Below are 24,418 nucleotides of genomic sequence, written 5' to 3' on the forward strand. Positions count from 1 at the left end.
TGCAAGCGTATTTTCTCAAGGATAATGTTTATCGAAAAATTCTCTTATGATGGCTCGAAGGAAAGAAATGCCAGTAAGATTGTTCTCACTGGAAAATATAACCAATGGTGAATTTGCTGGAATTTCGATTTTCGCTCTAGCAGGAAAAATGCTTCTTAAAACGTACAACCTTGCACCTGTTTGCACTCAGCAAAATTCAACTTAAAATTAAAAGAAAAAAGCTTTCCATGACCTTTAACCTTCCATATTTAATATACCTTCCAAGGTTTTGAAGGACCCCTGGCACAGCAGCGGTTAAAACTTAAATTGGTTATTTCGATATTCCTGGGAGCTGCAGAATACCCGAGTGTCATATAACGGAAATTCATGTCCCACTGCCCTGAGTACTTAAGCTTTGCCTCCTTAAATCCCCCGTTGTGATATTCTTCCCATAGTTTCCACGACTTAGGCTCACTTACAGCACCTCATACATAATTACAGCTGACCTCCCAGGCAAGTTCACGCTGTAATCTGAACTGTAAACTCCGCTGTCAAACGGACTGCACACCATACTGTGAAGTGAAATTTAATCCTCGCTGCCCATTGAACTGTACGTTCTCCTGCCAACTTCAATTTAAACTGTACTACGTACCAGCAACTGAACTGTAACCTGTACAGTCAGCTGTGCTGCACTGTCAGCTGGGACTATTCACTGTACAGTCGACTGAATTGGAAACTAAACTGTTTGCCGTCTCTAGAGAACAGCTAGTAAAACTCTTGGACATTTACAGCTTTTACAAACAGGCTGGATCATCCAGCTCGGGGGGAAAACTGGTAATTACAGAACTAAAGCACCGTCACACAGGGTACTTAGATTCCTAAACTTTTTATTATGCTGCAAAAATAAATGCTGAAAGTAGTTGATGATGTTTACAGATTTCCTACATTTCTGTAAATTGCTTTGGACTACAGAGGCATCTGTTAAATAGTTTGAGTGATAATAAGGACAGTGGCTTTTCAGATCAGTTCAGAATGTTCAGTATGGCCTCTTGGGGCTTCTCTCTGCATTTCACACAGAAGTTTTGATTTCTGTAAACATTTTAGCAGATATAAATACAACTAACTGAACAATTGGTTCAAATTGTTTTGTTCAATTCTACTTCTATAAAAATGAATTTAATTGTACAACTTCCACACAAGTTATACATAAAAATGTATGGCTTGTACTGTGACAAATTGTGCGTGTGCGCATGCACATATGTGCGTTCCTCAAAGTGTCTACCCTTTTGAACATTCAAACAAAAATGTTATTATTTTTATAAATGCCAAAAATATAGAGCTAGAGGAGGTGAATCTCTTACCTTCACTTCCGATCAGATTTTTCTCAGCTTCCTGAACAACAGGAGAAAAGAAAATGTCAGGAGACACCTACGCTAACAGGAGGCATTAAATCAATACTAGGATCATCTTACACAGATCACCTTTCTTACAAGAAGCAAGCCTTAATCTGAAGAGATATTCTCCCTGTGCCTGAACAAGTCGCTGGTCTGATGGGTCTTAAACTCTCAGTGTAACCCAGGAGAAACCTCCACAAAAACAGACTAAATTAGTGGGGTTGTCCGTGGTGTCACCTTGCTTCTCAGACAATTATTCAGGGAAATCCAAACAGAGTACGATGAAAAAAAATAGTTACAAAGCAAAAAAACGCAGCTCAGTTTTGTACAGTCAAGAGGCTCATTTGCATTATAATTCACTCCCGGATGCGAGACGGTTACCCTCAGGGTTGGAGACAATTGCATTAAAATTAAATCAATTTAGGAAGTGAATTGCAATTCAATTCATTATCTGAAAAAAAAAAAAAACCTCAATGGAATCCAATTCCCGAATTAACTGAACTGAAATGGAATTGCCCTGAATGCTGCCCAGCCTTGTCCTGATTGGATCAAGAGGAAGGGTGCCATGATGTTTCTACACGATGGCTCCAGATTCGATCAGACATCGAGGCGCTGCCTCCTCAAAAGCTTGTGTTCTCAGACCCTCAAGTTCCTTCAACAAAACAAATTACATTCTCAGTTTCCCAGTAAAAAGGTCCTAAAGATGTGACCCAAATCCCCTAGTATAAGGGTGGACATATTTACACATATGGACAACATTGGAAATCATCAGACTGAGCATGTCTGTTTTTTTCCCTTGGACGAGGTAGATGTGTTGTTTGATTGTTGGTCTTGAGGAGGACGGTCCGGGGACATGTGCAATACCAGCTGTATACCAGCAGGTAGAGTCAGAACCTCAGTGAGTCAGAAGTTCAGGTGTTCCTCATTTACAGAGCCAGCCAGAGGTGGGAGATTTGGGCCTATTGAGCCAGGGTGAGCATTTCAGTTTACAGAATGGTCATTCCAATCGCTTACTTTTCACCTCACCTCGTTCCTATCTCCACCTGTTGGGAGAGGCTAGAAAAAGCGGAGAGAAAAAAAAAGGCGGGGAAATCAAGAAAACGTGAATTAGGCAAACGGAATGTCTTTGCTACATCACTTCAAAGCCACATCAGTTACGGACATGGCAGATGCGTGGCGGATGGGGAGAGGTGGACCCACAGCTCGATCATTTATTCGTCATTCTTTCCATAAATATACTTCCGCTCACGTTTCCTTGTTCAAAGGAACATTTGGGAGGTCCTAACTTCAACTTCTAGCTCCTAGAAGGAGCATTTAACGGGTTGCAATGTCCTTAAAGATGATGGACCTTGATCGATTGCCGGGTCAGGAGCAAGGAAAAGAGAAAAAGAGGAGAAAAATAAGCGATTTAAATTAGCCCAGGGTATCCCCCACCTAGACTTGGCACCGGCAGAATCAATGCTGTTTGTTGGTCGATTGCCTGTGGTCTGCGCACGCTTGCTACCTGATGCAAAGGCCGATGGATTTCACACTGAAAAGAAATGTTTGCACTGTTCCAAACCGATGGGGGATGCAGTGAGATGGAATCCAATTCTGAACCGCGATCACAAGTGGAAAAACGGGTAAACAAAGAGTCACTGTTTCATGCCTCCCATTACATAAGGAAAGCCAGAATTAATAGAATGGTGGGTTATCCTGCGTTTCCTCAGCTATCAACACTATTTGCTCTCAAAACGAAATGAATCAGTTAGTGGCTGAAATGTAACACATTAGAAAAACAAAAGGATTTTGAAACTGCTTAAGTTTGAGTAATGGGCAGAGGGGTGTCCAGAAAGTCCAGTGGTCAGAAAGTAAAAGTCCTGCCATGTGTTTCTCATGAACACCCAGCTCATTCACTAATTAGTTCAACCTCCCAGCTGAAGAATTATGAAAATGAGCAAATCTAGGTGATTGGAACAAAATACTGGGAAGGACTTTCATTTTTCTGAACCTGGATTTTCAACATCTGGTAAAAGCATCTATATATATACCTCACCAAACCTGTTCTGAACTGTATTCCTAACTGGAGGCCAATGCCACTGTCCAATGCGTCAACACTAGTGTCAATTGTTTGGAGAATTGGGACAGATACCACCATCATTTTGTTTGACCTCTTGGGCTGAACTGTCTTCAAATCAAGGAATTGTTTGACTGACACCACACCCAAAAGGAAGCCAGCCAGCTGAAGGTGAAGGTTATTTCCTGAGTGAAACGGCTCGGAGAAGGTCCTACACCATCACCGCAGGGTAAATACGTGAAGAATAAAACGCCGGCTTGTTAGTGAAGCAATCTGTCTCGCTCCCGTTTCAGCAGGAGAAGCGGTGGCAGATAAGTCCCAGAAAAAGTAACATCACAGAAAAACACAAGCGAGAGTTAACCACACTGTCCTCTGAAGTCCTTTGGCAGTCCAGACGGGTGGAGGCTTGCCGTTTCGACGAAAAGCGAGCAAACGGCCGTCGCCGTCAAAGGCTCCCTTCTTATTATGTGGCACGCTCCAGTATAACTCACCGCAGAAGAGCCAGAGTGTCCGCAGAGAGCCAAAGCACCCTTAGCGGGGAGACTTCCTCTTTCGAGGGCTGCTACATTTGCCGGCGGCTTACATTACATTACACTGACATTACAGCCTGCTGCTCTCCAAGAATTTGGGCCATTTCAAGTACTTCAGGGCCCAGGCTGCCTATTGGGTATTGATTGAGAGCCCAGGCGCCAGCAAATTATATGATTTGAGACAGACTGGCCCCTGGGAATGCTGGGAGAGTTCAGCAAGGCGGGAGAGACGCCATGCACAGGTAGAGCGGGCACATGTGCTGAACTATCCACACTGTTGCAGTCCTCATACAGATAGGCACTCTGTGTGTGTGTGAGTGTGTGTTGTGTGAAAGAGAGAGAATGTGTGGGTGTATGTATGAGTGTGTGTGTTGCGTGTGTTGTGTGAAAGAGAGAGAATGTGTGGGTGTATGTATGAGTGTGTGTGCGTATGTGTGCACATGTATGCATGCGAGTGTGTGTATGTGTGCATGTGAGTTTGTGTATGTGTGTGTGTATGAGTTAGTGTGTGTGTGTGCGTGTGCGTGCGCATGTGTGTGTGTGTTGTGTGAAAGAGAGAGAATGTCAGTATATGTATGAGTGTGTGTGTGTGTGTTGTGTGAAAGAGAGAGAATGTGTGGGTGTATGTATGAGTGTGTGTGCGTATGTGTGCGTGTGTATGCATGCGAGTGTGTATATGAGTGCGTGTATGCGTGCATGTGAGTTTGTGTACAGTATGTGTGTGTATAAGTTAGTGTGTGTGTGTGTATGAGTTAGTGTGTGTGTGTGTGTGTGTGTATATAAGTTAGTGTGTGTGTGTAAGTTAGTGTGTGAGTATATGTATGAGTGTGTGTGTGTGTGTGTTGTGTGAAAGAGAGAGAATGTGTGGGTGTATGTATGAGTGTGTGTGCGTATGTGTGCGTGTGTATGCATGTGAGTGTGTATATGAGTGCGTGTATGCGTGCATGTGAGTTTGTGTACAGTATGTGTGTGTATAGGTTAGTGTGTGTGTATACGTTAGTGTGTGTGTGTGTATAAGTTAGTGTGTGTGTGTGCGTTTTGCAGGTGCTAGCGTTTGTGTACAGTATGTGTGTGTATAAGTTAGTGTGTGTGTGTGTGTATAAGTTAGTGTGTGTGTGTGTTTTGCAGGTGCTAGTGTTTGTGTACAGTATGTGTGTGTATAAATTAGTGTGTGTGTGTGTGTGTGTGTGTGTGTGTGTGTGTGCGTGCGTTTTGCAGGTGCTAGCGTTTGTGTACAGTATGTGTGTGTAAGTTAGTGTGTGTTAGTGTGTGTGTGTGTGCGTTTTGCAGGTGCTAGCGTTTGTGTTGATAACAGCGCAGTGGGTACATGCCGCATCCTTCGCTGTAATGTGAGAGTTAGCGCTGTGATACTCTCTCACCCTCACTGATTCACAGGCATCCCAGCTCTCGGTGGGAGCGCCTGCCTTCCCCATGGCGACGCCGAGCGCATCAAGTCGCTCTCGACACGGCTCATCTACCACAGGATCTCTCGACTGCGGAAAGGAAGAGCCGTTTGCAGGGCGAGGAAAAACTTCTAAAACCAGCAGCACAACGAGAAGCGCGAAGCCACTGTACCTTGCTGCTGGACCTCAAATGCCTGAAAACTATACGAGCTTTGAGACAACACGCCACCCTTCCACTGTCCACACAAACAGTGCTACAGAGAGGACAGATTTCTGAGTCAGGAAATAAAGATGGAGGTACAGTACAAAAAGGAAAGTGGAGTGTGGTTTGGCTGTGCAGTCCTGCAGATATAAATTGTGTGCACACACATACAGTACATGGAGATTAACTAGGACACACACACACACACACACAAAAACTCATCATACAAATGTCCCGTTATCTGAGGAGTAAGAAGAGAAAGGGGGTGGTAATGTGAACAGAAGCAGAGGACAGAAGTGACACGCTTGTGGGTGCCTTGCAGTAACTGGCATGTGACATGCTAGCACACGTCTCCTCCAATGACTGCAGAGCTGTAATTAAACCTGCGCTGGCACGGGCAGCGATGACCGCAATCAGGCACCGTCTGTACGGTTCAGTGGTCTGCGCTTTCACCATTCATACGGCTCAAATTAACCCTCACCTTTCTCACAGATAACATGCAGCTTCCATTTTAAATGCTGTTCATTTTCTCTCCTTTCTGTCTCACATACACAGACACACAGGCACACACACACACACAAATAGACACATACGTAGGCACACACTCACACACACATACACAGAAACATAGGCATACACACGCACACACACATGCACAGACATGTACAAGCACATGCACTGGCCGTTAAATATATGCCATGTACCTGAACATGAAGAAATCTAAAAAGGCTGCATGTACCCTTTTTTTTGTTTTTGTTATTTTATATTTGGTAGTGGGAGTATCTTCTTACTTCTCTACCCTTCTCTCAGTCAATACTAGTAGCTACTAGTATTCTTCAGTCCACTAAATGGCTGTTCCCTGTTTTTTGAAGACCAAGGTAAAACGGCACAGAATCTTCTTTAACTAGGTACCCTGGTATGCCTGGGTGTTTTTGTACAAAGCACACAGTCACAGGAGTGTATCGTTGCTGCATATCAACGTGCTTTTCTGAGAGGCAAGTCAATCAAGACAGAAGAGGCCATTTTGTCGTCACACGGATGCAAGACCCAAATATGTTGTTTATTGCTCCTCTTCAACCAAATACTATAAATGTGATTTGCATGCGCTATCAGGAATCCGAACACTCAGCTCTGCAACCCTCAAGATGTGCCCTGACCTCAGAGCTTCGTTGACGGATATTTCTAGAAACCATGTTATAAAGATACCAAATGAATGTACAGGCCGCTGCAGCAAGGGAAGCCTTTTTTCGTTGGACAGGATTTCACCTTACAGCTACTCTGCGATAAAACGAACTATTAAGAACGAGTCAAACCGTGTAGGAGACAAAAGCAGGAAAGGCCAGAGCTGGATATCTCCAGCTCTCCTCCCAACCCCCCTGCACCCTGAGGAGGAGGAGGAGGAGGAGGAGGAGGAGGAAGAGGAAGAGGAAGAGGAAGAGGAAGAGGAAGAGGAAGAGGAAGAGGAAGAGGAAGAGGAAGAAGAATTATTATTCAAACCTGGTTGTCATGGGAAACAGCCCACTGGTCTGGTCAGTCTTCCACAGTGGGGGGGCTTCTGAAATGAGGGAACAGTAGAGAAGGGGGTGCAGGTGAGAGACAGGTGTTTGCAGCACCGCGTCATCGTGTGGATGTTTATTTTGGCCGGTTGCACAGCTGTGGGCCCTGAGACGGCAGAGGCCGGGGGCCGTCGACGGGCTGACGGCTGGAAATGTGAAAAAATGCAGCACTGCGTCTCAGCCCCCTCCCTCAAGGTGACAGGAGCGTGGGCTACTTTCACACATCTCTCCTGGCAACAGGAGCAGGTAATGGGGACAGGGATGGGGCAGTAGTGACTAAAAAAAGTCTGCACTGATGGATCAATACACTGGCTCCGTGCAATAGACCTATTCAGTCTCATACACACAAAGGCAGACACATACACGCTTGCATGCACGCGCACACACATACAAACGGATAAACAAAGCACATACATGCACAATCCACACACCCATCTGGCACAGATTCTCTATTACAACCAGATAGGCAGTATTCTGTCCTCTCTTACTTCCATATTTCAGCAGGTTCCAGTTAGTAACATGACTTTCCACTGCTATGTTTCCACCAATATTTCCAGGATAAGGACAGAACTGCTATGCCGTTGGTATAGGTCTAGTCCTATATTCATACACCAGCAGCAGAGAATGTTCAGTGCTAAGAGCAACCATTGTTTCTTTGTGTATTGAACGTATTAGCGATATTGGAAGTGCACTGTAATCAATGTCCTCTACACACCTGCAGCCTAATGGCTTGTTCGATCAGAATGCAGAGAACACATTGCCCATTATGATCATTGTCAATAAGCTCAACTAAGTGAAGTCTGCGCTGAACGAGATCACGCCGCTGTTCATGTGCCTGCTCAAGAATGATGTAACAGAGCAAAAACCATAGCAACTGCTACTTCATAGCAACTGTTGCCTCGTAGCAAAAAGCTTGCCTCCAATCCAGAATATTCTTACGATTCTTATCTGGAAAGCCCGCAAGAGCTGCTGGAAAAGCGTGCCGTTTTGGCGAGCCGCGTGTGTGACATTCAGCGTCCCAGCATTCTTTGCTCCTCATCTGCAGGAGCGAAACACGCCATTAAGCGCCGCTGATTGCAACGCTCTTTACTTCGCATCTGCATAAACTAAACAGGCCATTAAGCAGGACAAAAGTTAGACGAAGCAAAACGGCGTACACTCCCTCGCTCGTTTCCCACACCTCGCATTTCAATCAGGCCACAGCCAATCCACCATTTCGGGTACTTTCACAAATAAAGTGACAGAGGAGGTACATTTTTGTTCTTCGAGGATACAAATTTCCCAAATGTAGCCTGAAAGTACTGTAATGTTCTCTTTGGGTACACATGAGTTCGTTTTCCAAGCAAAAAAGGTACAAATTAATTATATATTGGTGCCACACAATTTTCACACAATCCACAATTTTATGCACCCATTGGGTAGCTACCACCACAGCGACAAGCATTTGTACCTTTAGGCACTTTTCATACCTTCATTTCTAAGAGTGTACTGGAAACAAAGGCATGTGTAACTCGAAAGGCGATAGCTTTGCCGCAAGTTTTCAGGTATTAAATCAGGGATCCACGTCAGCGTTCCACAAAGAAACGGACAATTAAACGCCCCCTACGATTTTACGCGTGTGTGTCTACAGTACGCATTATAATACAGGCACATATGTTTGATTACTTTTTAATATTTTCACTGCGAAGACTACACTGCTACTTTTCACACATCGGTAGCAATGCTGGGATTACCGTCCCTCTCTGAGTCTCTCAGCGCATTAGCTACTAGAGCTATTCCACGGCTTTGCTTTAATAATTCAGCGCTACTCCTGCTGCATCCCTACATAACGTGTTGTCTTTATTCTGTACACGTGGGTTTACGTTACATCAGGTAATGCTGAAAAGCGCGTGCCTTCTCAACAGCACAAGCACACCTCACCCCAATGATTCTTAGGCATTTCTCCTGAGCGGCCACACCCCCCCCCCCCCCCCCCCCCCCCATAGGATGTCTATGCAGGGAAAACCATTTCCTCCTTTTAGCCTCAGTTTCATCATTCCTGAGAAACCCTGCGTAGCTTGTTTACTAATTAAGGAAACAACTTAATTGCAGCTGCTTGCCACTAACTACATGTTTTCGCCACCCCTTTAAGTACAGATTTCCGCCTTTTCCTGTTTCTCATCCTTTATTACATCACCAGACTAATATATATATAGATAGAAAGCAGTTGCTTAAAAGGTGCTATGTTTCTGCTCGGCTGCTGCTTCTTCTGCTGCTGCTGCTGCTGCTGCTGCTGCTACTTTTTCTGCTTCTTTCCATACCACCCTGTGAATTTCACTTGCCTGATGGCTGAAGCTAAGCAGGCCCAGACTTGGTTAATACTTGGATGGGAGGTTTTCTCGGAAAACCAGATTGCTGTGTTTTTTCATGCACAACATCAAGTCATCCAAAATATTTACCAATAATTGTTCCATTTGTAGCATATCCCATGTGGACGAACTTGTTAGCCTGCATTTATATGTTATTAAAAAGAGTTGTGTAAGAAATCGTTTTGCATGCCTCTTGGGCAGGTCATTTTCAGAAAAGTAAAGTGTTCTCCATAGCTTACATGGGGAAATAAATGTAAGAAAATTTTAGGATTTTGTCACTTCAAAGTTTTGCAAGAACTACTCGAAGACCAAAGAAGAGCAAAGTGCTGCACAATTCACAACCACCTGACCTCACTCCATTGAACATTTATGGGGGCACTTGAAGACTGACGAAAGCCTAGCATTCAGTAACATCACAAGATGCTCTTTGGAACATTACAAAATAATGCTGGGATAACATGAGTCATCAGGTTTTGTACATGCCAGCTTGAGTGCACGTTGCCATTAAAGCAAAAATTCTGAAATCTATGTAAGTTTTCCAAACATTCAACTTTTCACTCAAATTGTTATGCTGATAATATAATTACTAATTAAAAAGTTTGTATTAAATTAGAAAATAATGCTAGATAGAAGCATTTTCACTAGTGGTCTCAGATTCTTGGACCCCACTGTATATAGTATAGAGTCTGCAGGTGTTACTGCACTCATACTGTACAATACATAACAAAAGAAAGGTAGCTATGGGTATGCAATAACACTTCAGCCCACAAAGTAGCAGATCTTACAACTAACTCTCAGCTGAACTGGAGCCGAGTGACAGGGCAGTAACAGAGTAAAAAAAATTTTTTTAAAAGCAGAATAAAGCAATAAAGCCCTCAACCACCCCCACAAACAAACAATCCTTCACTCTCAGAAATAAAGGCACAGTTTTGTTTTTTAAGGAACAAATTTCCCAAACATACCCTGAAAGTACAACAATCTTCCTCTTGGTTACTCATAAGTACTAATAAGTAAGCAAAAAAAATGTCTGTATGACTGGCTCTGGGTACAATTTTATATACCTGGAGGGTACCACCCCAGTGACAAACATTTGTACCTTCTTAGGCAGTGTTTAGTACCTTTTTTTCCCGAGTGTGTAATTAATCTACGCTGTGAATTGCACTAGCACACATTAATGAAAGGAATTAATAATGCTCCACTGCCCTACAATGAGGAGAGCTGCAGGGCATTCTGCCTGGCCTTTCGCCCGTGTGGTAAGTTAATATCACTGCATTGTGAAGCTGGAGACTGCGGTTTGGCTCCCATGTCTGGCCAGTTAGCCTGCTATCTCCTTGAAACCCCCCCCCCCCTCACCACAGCACTAACGGAAACACGCACGCTCTCTCTCTTTCGATCCGTTCACTGTCTCCTCTTGTTATTTGCACCTTAAAGGCACAAAAATATAATACATTTTGTAAATATTTTATAATGTAAAAACACATATAATAATAATTTCAACATTATATTTTATGCTCCAACTGCTATAATAAATAAATTATACTAGCTAATAAATAATTACTGTGAAAACATTCCTTTGTGTTGATTTTACCATCTATTCCCCTAGTTAGTGCCTTAGTATGACAAGTCACGTTATCTTTTCTGAAACCGTACTATTGACAGTTGAAGTGATTTCCATTCCGTATTCCATTCCATTCACATTATATATACAGTTTGTCAACAAGCATATCTGTTAGGTAGCTGTCACAATCTCGACAGCTGTCACGCATCAACCAAGTTACAGCAGAACTGCCTCAATGCTGTGAAAATGCCCTTTTCTTTTGGCACGGTGGTCAATCTGAAGTACGAATATGAAGCAGCAAGGCTGGAGCCAGCATATTCCGGTTTGCAGATGCCACTTTCCCTTTGACTGGTGTTGTTTTGATTATCTGCGGTCAACCCGTTCCCCCTCCAAAACTTTGTTGGGTTATTCTGCCCACCTTTTGGGTTTTGTGCCAAAGAGACAATCTATAGGATAATAAGAAACAATATTCACAACCATTTAAATCATATCAATTTGAAATTAAATAAACCAAGACTTTGCTTTCGCAGTAGAATCAATTTCTAAATCTCTTCATGAACGAAACATCTATCCATTCTTAAGGACTGCAAAATTGACACTAACGAAGCTAAAAAAACACAAACGAAAAGATGAAAAGGTCCTGGAGCTTCTGCTGTTCTACTGTTCCCTGGCCGTTTGCTACGGTCTCACCTCCTGTCTTTCTGTCTGATGTTTGGCCTGGGATAAAATAAAGCGGGGGGGGGTTCACTCAGCGAGGCGGTGTTTGTGACTTTTACACGCGGCACTGTCTGAGGAGGATGAATCCGTGAGGACTGGATCTGGGAGGACGGCTGGGCATCGGTGTGCGCTGTTCCTGCATGCGGGGTACATCCACCTCTGACGGAGCTGTGAATATGCCCTCGTGCGAGCGCAGAAGGTGGGGGAAGAGCCGCCAGACAATAGCTGTCTACTGTCACTGTCAGCCGCAGCAGCGTAGCAGAGTGCCTGGTTGCACAGCCTGCCGTCTCACCGGAGGAGGGGAGGGGGTGAGTTCAGAGAAGTAAAGAACAAGAAAAAAGAAAAACAGAACAAAACAGCCATTGTGAGTCTCCAGAACCTGCGGCCGAGACAAATTCATCAATCCCGACCTGCTGACCCACCGTTCCCCCCTCCCCCATGCCTCCTTTAGGAACTCTTCTCAATACTCCCCCTCCCCTTTCTTGGTCCCTGGAATGTTCCATTAGCTCAGGCTCATGGGGGCCCGGGCGCACGACATTCCACACAGCACATAGTCCATCTAGACCAATTTGTCACTGAGACAGCAGAGACGAATACATAGGGAGGACAGAAGTGCATAAAAAGAATATCTTTGCCACCCGGTTTCTCATAATCTTTCCTCCGAAAGATCAAAAGATACAGTGAATGAGTTTCCCTTGCAAGAGAGAAAGAGAAAGAGAGAGAGGGAAATTGAGAGAGAGATGCAGTGGATCCTTCCTTCTGCTGATTCTGACTGTTTCTCGTACACTGAAGTTCTCAAGACAACAACAAAGGCATCAACAACTAAAACCACTGCACAAGTCCTGCTATGAACCCGAGTGGTAAAAGATACAGGAGATTAGGAAGTTTGGGAACTGGGGTCTTGGAACGGTCTGTAGATGTGGGTTTTCACAGGTAAAGGTGAGCCACCATTCTGTTGGCAGCCCAATAAGGCATGAATGATATCATACTGATGAGAGTCAGAAAACCACAATGAAATCATCCCCCCCAAGCACTTATTTATGTTGTGTTAACAGCACAAAAAAACATGGATTTTGTTTCACTCAGAAAACCACAGACACTTCAGCTGTCAGAAGAGACAAGAAATTTTAGCATTCCCCTGGTGCACTTGACAGTAAAGGATTTCAAATGCCTGACTACTCAGGGGAAGTAGCACTTAGCTAAAGACACAACACAATGTAAAAATCATAAAAAACTGACATGGAGACAGTATACAATGTGCAACAATATATGATACATCACTAGTTTTATTCACAGTTATTTTGTTGTAGAGCAGGTGTTTTACTCTGTGCATTTTAAATTTAGCATATGGTTTACTAATATTTTTATATGTAATATATAAAACAGAAGATACAGCTCTTTTGGACATCAATTGTGGTACTATTAAATGTTTGATTAAACATCATCTGAAAACTATGGAACATCCGTAAATGTTAAAAAAGGAGAATGCCAAAATTGGTAGTAGGTACAAAGCATCATCCACTGATGGTGATGTAATTTCCTCTCTGGACACTGTACACGGTGATGTAATTTCCTCCCCCTCAGAGCACTTTAATATAATTTATCCCAGCTTAAAGCACACTGGGGGCATTTACCTCGGAGAGCAATGGTATTTTTACCCTCACTCAGAGTGGTGTTAGGCTATATACATTGCCTCAGTCCAGTGCACATTGGAGACATTTACTCCCCAGCTCAGAGGAGCACAGGGGAGTTATTTATCCCTATTCAAAAATAATAATAAATAACTTATATTTCTAAAGCCCCTTCATAGACCTGAAGTTCCTATACAGAGAATGGAAGCAAGCAAAACACGTAAAACACAACCTGTTAGGACAACCAGATTAATAAGACTGAGCTCATAGAATGTCCATAAATGTTTAATTCCAGGAAGTCAGGGCGGCGGATATCCTGCACTCTAACCTTACTCCTAAAGGAAGATTGTTTTGTAAACTATTCACAAAAAAAAGAGAAGACTATTTTTGTGGATGTTTCCTTTTTTAGACAGTCTGGCCGTGCTTTGAAGTTCATGCAGAGGACAGCATAAGCCGTTTGGCCGCTAATTGCATGGAAACCACACAATTAACCGGTTCTGTCTGCCCGGTGTACAGCGGAAGCCTGAATCAAATACAATGTACTTCACATTCCTATTACAGCCATAATTATGAGATTAACCGAATGGTAAACATAGACAGCACGGTTAATTACTGTTGGAATTATTTTTGAGAACTGCCCAAGAATTGCTAAGAAACCAGCTTATCTTCAAACATGCACATGTCATTCCGGAATATTCCATGCTGCAACTGAGCACAACGAAATGGCTGGTTAGCAGAAACTGTGAGCCTGAACGGCCCCTGGCAGAGGGTTCCTGTACCTGCGGTATAAGAGGCTGTAGAGCCCAGAGCGGAGATATGAGGCTTTGACAGACAGAGCTGTGAATCGGGATAATATTAAGCAATTAAACAGAGATGACTGCTCCCTGTGCAGCCCATAACAGCCCAGAGAGACTTCAGTCAACTCCGTCAAACTCGGCTGCCAGACTGGCACGCATGCACCAGTCCACAATAATATGTTTAATCCATGTATAATAATAAAAATGCTAAGTAGAAAAACTTAATTCTATCGATGTTTCTCTGAGGTAGCATGTTTTTGGAAATAAAAACTATGATAGATTTGGTTTCTGGACCATTGCCTTGATAAGGATACCGAATGCAAATAAACCCACTCTGGCTGGTGCCACTTAAGGGGTTAAGCCACATGATTAAGAATTACAATTTTCATTCTGAAGAATTAAAATGATCGCGCGGCTTTTTCCTTTTATTTTGATTGCATGAGGTTTTTGCAGAAGGCCAAGTTCTTTAATGACATGCTATATCAAAGTGCCGAGAGAGAGAGAGAGAGAGAGAGAGAGAGCAGGGGACCAACACGCAGTAGAGATCTCCGAGATGGTAAAAGAGTATTAGACTTTGACTTAAAAAAGGTGTTTATTTAAGAAGAGCATGCGGTCACAGAAGAGGAGCATGCGCAACTTGAACAATGCAAAGATTAAAACAAGATGAGAGGGAGAGAAAGCGAAAAGGAGAGGAAAAGAAGAGAGAAGTACACAAAGACAGACGTGCTGCTCTGTTTCAGGGCAGGCCTCTGGACAGGATCACAGAGATGAAAGCTCACACTAGCACACAGATGCACAAGCGAGCAAATGTTTTACGCACGCACACCCGGGCCAACAGTTCCATCAAGCACACACAGAAAAATATACGGTCTGTAAATGAACCACTGCACTGCTATTGAACACCCACACTCACATCAGGTAGGCTCCAGACAAGGAGGTCGAATCAGTTTCAGTTCCATCATATTAATTGCCGATTCCCATCCGACCATAGGGAATCCACCACAACTTAACCAAGCCCACGGACCCCAATAAATGTGCATCATTCTGTTCCGTTACTCTTTTCCTCAAAGTAATAATACAATTGTTGGCAAACCAGGATAACAAGAGCCATTCTGGCTCTCCAATAAGCCATATGGGTCTCCTATTTCCTAAGCACACTGAAATGCCGAATTCAACATGGTGGAAGAGAGGAGAGGGTCATCGCATCACGAATTGGCGCAGGTCGAGATCAAATCAAATTACAGCCCCACTGCAAAACATGCCAGTCTTCACAAGCGTTGTCTTGTAATAAGACTTGACATTTTTTTAGACTTGTTTTAAGTTTGCTTCACAAGTGAAATGTTTTTATTCCATCAGCAAATTGAGTAAAACTTTCGTCAAAAAAGTAAAAGAAATTTTAACTGTCAGTTGAAGTACTAAACTACTCGCGATCGACTTGTTTTTATGTTTTTTTTGTAGCACCAACACTGTAGCGACGATGGACCCAAATAGACCCCAAGAGTGTACTGTACCGGCATTCAATTAGACCTTCTGTGCCGATATTAAATTACGTCCAACGCAGTAACAATATTTGGTTATACCCAATGCGGAGACAAATATTCAATTAGGCCTGCGCAATAAGGCCGCGCAATGCCGGGGGCCGACTATCCCAGTCCCAGGTGCCCAGACGTCAATAAAAATACTGCCTCGATCGGCAGGAGCCGTTCGGGTGCCACTGAGCACATTTTTACCTGAGGGTCTCTAGAGGGCACTCCCTGTCACATCAGCCTCAGAAAAGAAAAAAAAAACGGTCTTGTTAGACGCTCCAGACCTCAATAGGGGTTCTGACAGGGGTGGCCTTCCTCTGAGACGTGCCCCCAAGCGACCGACGTTCTGTTTTGCGCCGAGCTGTGACCGAAGGCGTCTTCAGTGGGCTGCAGTACGCGGATTCAAGAGGAAAACACTGCACATTTATAACGCACTCCCAAGCTGTTTCATGAATAGCAAATGGAAGGCGTTTAGCTAATGTGTATTTTTAAAATGGTGGGAGGAAGTAGTCAGAGAATCTTGCTGTATATGGCACTACTGTGCTCAATGTTCCTTACAGTTGCCTGTAAGAACTGCTTTTCCCTGTATGGGGTTTCACTGGCTGACTGATGCAATGCTGGCTCCAGGCATAGGGGTGCTGGGATTCACATTGAAGCTATCCCTCACCCCCCTCCCTGCCGCTCTGTGTCTGCTCCCAAATGCGTATGGATTCCCTTATAGAAGCACAGTGAGAGACACATGCCTGCTGGGGCATCTCAGGGGCAGTGCGATTAATTTACCTGACAGGCACACTTACCCAGAGCCCTAAAACAGGGTGTGGCAGCACAAGATTAATGCGTGAGGGGGGGGACTAATACGACACATAGACCTGGGTGAAATACGTCATTGTTTTGGATTTTTAATGTACAGGCCTTACTGCACTTGTCTGGTGTATTGGAACTTATGAAATGCTCTCAAAAACTGTGAACCCCACATTCTGGTTGTCTTGGTTGGCTCAGTTGCACCAGGCAAGATCAATCAATCAACTTCATAATAAAGCATAACTCAATGTGCAACTCGATGTGCTGTACATAAAAAGACAGAAACAAACAAGGTGATTGAAAGATACAAAAAACTTTTAAGACCAAAGAACCGAGGTAAAATCAAGATAAAAAACTAGGATAGCAATGGTAAAAGTGGCACAATTTAAAGCACAGAATTTTTTGGGGAATCCAAATTGGGGACAAATACCCCGTATGTCTTGATTTGCCACAATATTAGATTTGGATTCACAGAATTAACATGCGGTTAAAGTGAACATTCTCAGATATTATTAAAGGGTATATTTTTATACATTTTTGTTTCGGTAGAAATTACAGCTGTGTTTTATAATGTCTTGTCATGTCTGTCTGTTCGTCCATCTGCTTGGTCTCGTCCTGTCTTGTCAAGTCTATCTGTTTGTCTGTCTGTCTGTCCATCTGTGTATTATCATGGTGTCAGGGTAGGTGGGTTGGTGGGCATGGATCAGCTTGACCTAATGTAATGTATTTGCACTTGAAATCAAAAACTGTTTTATGTCCTTCGAAGACTGCGGGTCATGGCGGGATTCATAAGTCTTTCAATCACCTTTGGAAACTATGATTGCTGTCAACATGAGGACCAAAGTTGTGCCAAAGAAAGTCAAAGAAGCCATTATGAGACTGAGAAACAAGGTTAGCTGCAAAAACAGGATGTACTTAAAAGAGCAACCATAGCTCTGGAAAAAGGTCTTATGGACAAATGAAATGAAAATGAACTTATATCAGAGTGATGACAAGAGCAAAGTATGGAGGAGAGAAGGAACTACTGTGAAATATGGTGGTGGGGGTGTTAGGGCCATGTATGGCTGCCGAAGTTACTGGCTCACTTATCTTAATTGATGATATAGCTGCTGATGATAGTAGCAAAATGAAATCTGAATTGCACAGACATCCTGTCGGCTGAAGTATAAGCAATTGCCCCAAAACTCATTGGCCGGTTCATTCTACAGCAAGACATTGATCCGAAAACAAACTGCTAAAGCAACCAGTTTTTCTATGTATAAACACTGCTGTAATTTCAACAGGGTGTAACCAGATTATATTTAAAAAAACACATGCAATTTTTCCTATTACAAATCTCAAATTGTGGAGTACAGAGGCAAATTAATAAATGATGGGTCTTTGTCTCAAATGCATTATGGAGGGCACTGCGTTTGACCCAGGCCTGATGCTGACCGCACTGGGCGTTGGACTGTGCAGGTGTAGGGGGACAAGCCTCCTTGCACAGTTGTACAGACCTGCTGTCACATCGGTACCCGCCGTGGGGCCGGCGAGCAGATCGAGCCCGAGGAACCCTGGAGAACTTCACGGGCGCGGACTGCACGGCTGCATCTCGGTTTAAACGGGGTAAGCTCGGCATTTGTATTCCGCCCGTTCTTTATCTGGTCTCTCCTTTGTTCTTCGCAGACTCTACGAATACGCGGCTCAACAAACCGCTCCGCAGACTGACCTCGTGTGATGGATAACGGCTCCCTCGACGTTTCCTGGGGGCAGGGGTGTGGGGTGAGGGTGTGAGGCTACTCCAGGGACGGTAACTGTCAGCTCACATTAACCCTCCTGCACGTCTCACACACTTTTAAGCTCTTCCTCCTGGTGTTAATGGAGGCTTCTTCTTTTTTCCCCTGCTCCTGAAATGGCATTCATTTTCTTTATGAAGGTCAAATGAAGAAGGTCTTTTTCGGGGTAATGACCCGGCAAACTGAGGATGGGTAGGGTATGGAAATGCAAGAGATCCATCAGAAGTACGGTGAGAATTGGGTGGCTGGACTGGACGATCAGATGAAGCTTTCATGGGCCAGTAAAAAGTCAAATAGGACCACATCTTCTCTTCCAAAAAACAGTCCCTCCTACAGAACAGTGTACCTCTATGCTAATCTGTCAGTCGCCTGATGCAAAGGGATGATTCCTCCAGCACAATGCAAAAAGCTTTAGTCTTGTAATAAAACTGATCTTATTTTATTCTCTCAAGTGGAAAATATTTGCTTGTTTAAGTTACCGTTTGCTTGTGAAGTGAAATTTTCTTACTTCATCGGCAAATCTTGAAATGAGTCAAACAGACTCACTCAATGGCAATATTTTTGTCTCATTTAGCAAAAAAAGGCAAATAAATAAGATGTTAAGCCTCAATAGATGACTGAAATACTTTTACTAGTTAAGATTGACTTATTTTTAGTTTTTTGCAGTGTAAATGAAGCCTGGCCATTGGCGCATCCTGAAGGCCCGAATGTTTGATGAAGCAAAGAGCCACGTAAGCCAGAGCTGCTTGCCTAGGCTCTACCTAATTTACGGACTTCCGTGGTGAAGAAGAGCTAGTGATTGGAGGAATTGTTGGTATGGCCAAGGTGATGGGGCGAAGTGTGCAGGAAAGAGCAGGAGAAACACTGGGTCGAGAAGCATACAGAAGTGTGTGTGTGTGTGTGTGCGTTTTACTAATTCTCATCACACAAATGAAAGCTTGGGAGAAATGGACAACTGAACATGGCTACACCCATAGTGACTGCCACTGCAGTATATGTAATCAACTGCAGCCCAGTGACACTACAATCACCGCAATCTGCACACACACGCATTCTCAAACAAATACGTTTGATTTGTTCACAAACCCGAAAACCAGAGAGAAAGAATAAGAACTGATGAAGAGGCCTTTCATGGTCTGGTTGCCCGGCTCGTTCCGTCTCCGCCGCGAGACTAGCGGGCGCTGGCACATCATGGGTGGGCGCCAGCCTACGGCTGCCGCAGGAAGATAAAACGTCTAATATCCGACTTAAAAAACCTCTTCAGACCGTTTTTAAACAGGCTCCTCGACTCTGTGCTTCTAGAAAAAGGGGTGATGGGGGGGCGGGGGCTGTCGAGGGAGCTTACATGAGCTACTCTACATGAGTTACTCTACATAGAGGCTACCTGCTGCGTGCACTAATCTTAAAGGATGGCCACCTCAGAAACATATTGGGAGTTGGGCTGGGGTAAAACATTACTCAGTCTCAGGGCTCCGTAACCTTGGGACTTGCCATTTTTAGTAAGTTCTGGGGCTTTCCAAGCACATAATGTCATAACATACACAGCAATCACTCACGTTGGTGCTTTAAAAAAATATATATATTCTCAAATCATCCTACAGTGGATTGTGACATCAGTCATACCCTCAGAATCCAGCCTTTTGATAACCAATTTCAACACTTCCCATATTTTTACTCCCTATCTATACCATTTAACTCTTCATTTTGCACTACATCGGCTTGTGCATTCTGTACTTTCCACTGCAATGCTTTGGCAGCGTGCGATAAGCACAGCATGACAATCCACCAACCGCCTTCCGCAGCCCGCAACCATATTATATCTCCACACTCATTCTTAGCAAGAGAGCTTAATGCTTTTTTATGTTTTGTCGGTTCCCATTTTCTCCTCTCAATTTGGAAAGGAAGGAATCCGCTCGCTTGCGGTATGTTGGCAGTGGGGGGGGGGGTTCGGGGGTGGTGAGATGGGAACGGCGCCGATGGGGGGCCATTAAATTCACTCCCGACTGCTGTACCTCACTGGATCACAAGCGATATGCTCCCAAAGGGGTTGGGGGAAGGGGGGGGGGGCTTTCCAACGCTGAACACAGCTTTGCAAACTGCTCTCTCTATCCTGCTTCTTCATTTCTATACCAGATGAAATATTGTAATGAAATATGAACTGCTCAGCTGCTGGAACGAAAATGAAAAGGTTAACCGTCTGCCCAGTGACTGGTTCTTCACAGGTTTAGTTTCATTGGCATAAAGTTGAAGGGTCACCTATTGATTTTGCACAATTCTCAACAGATATTTGACATAGAATACATTGGAGTGCAACTGATCTCTCCAAGATTCTCTTCAATAAGCAAATGGCCAGTTTCTGCATTCCCTGAAGAGGCATACCCAAGGACAGGGCATCGCCTGGTCATCTCACATTTCTGTTGAGATGATCACTGATGTTCTCCCGTTTCTAGTTGCTCTCAATAATAACAACTTCTAAGTGATGGTAATGTAAGGGATTGTAATGAATCCACAGCCATCAGCATTGTACTGTCCTTCATGAATATTGATAAGTACGGTTATCATTTTTTCACAAAGCATGTGACCGACAGGGATTTCAACTTGCATTACCATCGCTATCCTGGTGGGGGCACCATACGCACTGGTTTAGCACAATCATCTGACTAATACAATTACCAGCCAACCTAAATAGAGAGTGAACATGGATGGAATGTAAAGGGGAGGAAAAAATCTATATCTGGTACACCATAGACAGACATACATTCAATACATTCTGCAGAGCTTGCATAAATGCACATAAAAGAAGAATAGAATGACATTTACAAAAAAAAAAAAACTACAAGCTTGTTGTCAGGAGTCCAACAACAAGAGGGAAATCATGAGTCAGCAGGGCACAGGAGAGCTTTGAGTGGCAGGCAGATGACATTCACGGTTTGACAGATGCATTTTTGAGGGCGAACATGCCACTAGAAAATAATAACCCTAAATTACGTGCATTTCTTTCAACCAGCACCCAGCTTTTTAGAGGCTGTTAAGGTTTTTGCCCTTCAAGTACATCTTCCCCTAGACTCAATTCCAGGACTTGATGAGAACTAATCCAGCCAACTGCAAATTATTCACACAACGGCATTGCAGTGGCACTGGAGAAGCTCTGGATCAGAAGTGAAAAAACACTTCCAAATCCAGAAAGATTCTTGATCACTTCATCATATGGACAAGTTTACACCAAGCAATGACAAGAGGATGCTGTTAACTCTTAACAAAATGTAAACATTTAATCTTAATTTAATTTCTTAATTTTAATCCATTTTACTATTTTATTAGCCCTGATGCAACTCATTTCATTGTTGAATAACCTTATATCTAGCCTATTGTTCTTTTGTGCAGGTGAAATATTGTAAAAAAAATGCTACTGCCCCATTTGTGGTTCTAATAACAGTACTGATGGAAGCATGCAACGGTGGGGGAATATTGATGTCAATTTTTGCTCACTGGCAAACTGACTTATCAACATGGATGACTGGGGAGGTGTGATCCCTCATAATCGTCTAAGATGTGCAATCAAAGAAGTCTCTGACTTGTTTAGCCATAACTGACATGTAGGTCTGAAAATTGCTTTGGAAAAAATCATAACCCTATTCTCCTAACAGATCCGACTTGAAAATTTCACCTTCAAGGGTAGGGTGACATAACTTTAAAAGGAATATGACTGGTCATTCTGTAATACTGCAGAATCTGTGTTTCCATAGAAACATTCCATGGCAACAGCTGACTGGAACTAAGTATGAGCCCCACAGAAAGTCCAAAGCTCAAAGATACATCCGAGCAGAATGATGTCGAGCGTTAGGAAGTATGAATAAATGTTTTATGTACACATACTGTAATAAGCAGTTTGCATGTCATAAAGACAAATGAAGCATGTAAGTGCTGCTTAAAGATGACTACACTTTGGTTCAGTGCCTTGATTAAAATGAAAGCACTATTTAATACAAACAAACAACTAAACAAATAAACATAACTTCCATTGCATATACAATGTATTCAGTTACAAAGTAAGGCAAAAACCAAAGGAATTTGTACATAATATGCAAGTATGCCTAGAAAATATAATATATATAAAATAACTTATTTGTCCTTCCCTACTGTGATTTTTTTCCCCACTGGGGAGTTACCTTACCTGCTGGATTTGTGGATATCAAACTTTTCATATTTTACTTTTCCGTTAAAGCATCTTTGTGACAATACTGCCGGCCTACCTATACTGTAACAAGTCTTCAGTAACAAGCTTTCGAACTTTCAAACGTCGATGAAGCCGCATGAAATGCCAAGTGCAGCACATGCCCGAGCTCTCAGACTCACGGCCCATTTCACGCCGATGGCTTCAACAAATATTTGGAGAGTGCGTTGGTTAATATCACTGAATCACAAAACTAATTTTAGCAGCCCTTTTGTGGGGGGAGGTAAACAGTGCTGAAAGCTAGCTGTTGGGACTTATACACTTCGGAGAATTGCCTCTGGTGCGCTGGACAATTGCCACACGCTGACGTCACGCTCCTACACACTTAAATAGCATATAATTGCAGCCTTAGGAAACTTAAAACAACATACATTTATACTACACTGGATACCAGTCAAAAAACTTTGAGAGGATCCGGAGGAGGGAGCAGGAGGAGACAAAAATAGTTATAAGAGGACTGCGGACAGCTGCCAAGACCACAGACGGAGAATAAATTATTTCATAGGCAGATGTTTTATCTTTACTTATTAAAAATGAGGATGTAATAGCTGTTTCTGCAATAATGCTACCGTTTGGTAATGAACAGGTTTAGCAGACCTGTGTAGACTTGTCCTAGAGCAGTGTATGATCGTAGCAATTATAACATAATAAATAGGGCATGGGGAAATACAACATAGCATTGTGTACTGTACTTCAGGGTGGGACAGATGTTTCAGCTGTTGTGCTTGGAGGCAGGCATAAACGAATTGCATCTAAAGAGGATTTGGCACTGAATTAACACTAATTAAGAGGTGACTGATTAAGCCGGGTTATGTTTAGCATGCCACTGAATTTTCATTTATCCGCTTCTGACAGGCTTTGGCAACATTTATCCTAAAATCCCCTGCAACATCCTTCCACACAGGCACATCAATGAACACACACACACAAGCACACACACAACTGTTCACACTCACATTAAGATGAAGACTACTGAAAGTATTACTGTAAATACACATGCATGCACACATACTCACAGCTGCACACGCAATGATGTACACACGCAATGATGTACACACGCTACTGTATGAGTTGTATACATTACACTCACATTAACATACATACTACTGAAAAAATTACTGTAAATAGACACACATGCTTGCATACACACGCACACACAGAACAAACCCACACGTACAGACTTCATTTCAGTTCAAGGTCTGAAACACTCACTGCTGTAAGGGACAATAGAGGCAGCCGTTTAATAATTTATGGTTTCTCGACTCTGGAGTGCTGATAGATTGCTAATGACTGCGTACGAGTGGCCGCTGAATTTTAATGACATCGGTATCAAGAGGCTCTGAACAGCTCCCACTCAAAACTGACACTGTTGAGACAGCGCCGGCTCAAGGAGTCAGTGCAAAGTACTGCTTGTATAGCTGTAATATAGCCCCACTATGTGAAAAAAAACACACATTTTTAGCTATAAGGCTAAGACTTCCACTCATTTGCCATAAGTCACTGCAGCTTGCCGATTGGCAGGAAAATAACTATTTTCAACCAGTTCCAAGCCTGTATTTTCTGCCTTCGAAGTCAAAGAAACCTTTTATGCTGATGTACACAGCACAAACCCTGGTTTTGAACCTCCAAAGTAATCGCAAATCCATTTTAATGGATGTTTGCAAAATAAGCATCTTATGCTATGGCTGCTTGAAAGCGGTCATTCTAAAGATTCTAAGATGGATACCTCCCACCCCATCTACCACCACCTTCAGACAGGTATGACTACACCTGAGCACGACAGCAGTATGTGGCAGCACTGAGCTAAGGAGTACCTAACCCTAACCCAGGAAAACCACTGAATCTGCTCACTTTCTTTGCTACTCTGAGCTTTATTGACCAGTCAAAGCAACTGACACATGCTGTAAGAAA

The 24,418-nt window shown here is 43.2% G+C and overlaps 1 protein-coding gene across 4 annotated transcripts in view; it reads right to left on the reverse strand.

The window, feature by feature from the left end:
* Positions 1–24,418, reverse strand: part of ndst2b (N-deacetylase/N-sulfotransferase (heparan glucosaminyl) 2b) — an 82,675-nt gene that overhangs the window by 20,285 nt on the left and 37,972 nt on the right. For 3 of the 4 annotated variants that reach the window (XM_061226717.1, XM_061226692.1, XM_061226700.1), the window contains exons 3-4: positions 7,062–7,119; positions 1,341–1,371 (exon numbers count right to left, since the gene is read on the reverse strand). The exons of the other annotated variant lie outside the window; for it this stretch is intronic. The gene's annotated coding sequence lies outside the window, so the exon portion shown is untranslated. The remainder of the gene's footprint in view (positions 1–1,340; positions 1,372–7,061; positions 7,120–24,418) is intronic. 4 annotated transcript variants of the gene reach the window in all.

The sequence above is a fragment of the Conger conger genome, chromosome 2 (assembly GCF_963514075.1).
Source record: "Conger conger chromosome 2, fConCon1.1, whole genome shotgun sequence".
Taxonomy (NCBI): domain Eukaryota; kingdom Metazoa; phylum Chordata; class Actinopteri; order Anguilliformes; family Congridae; genus Conger; species Conger conger.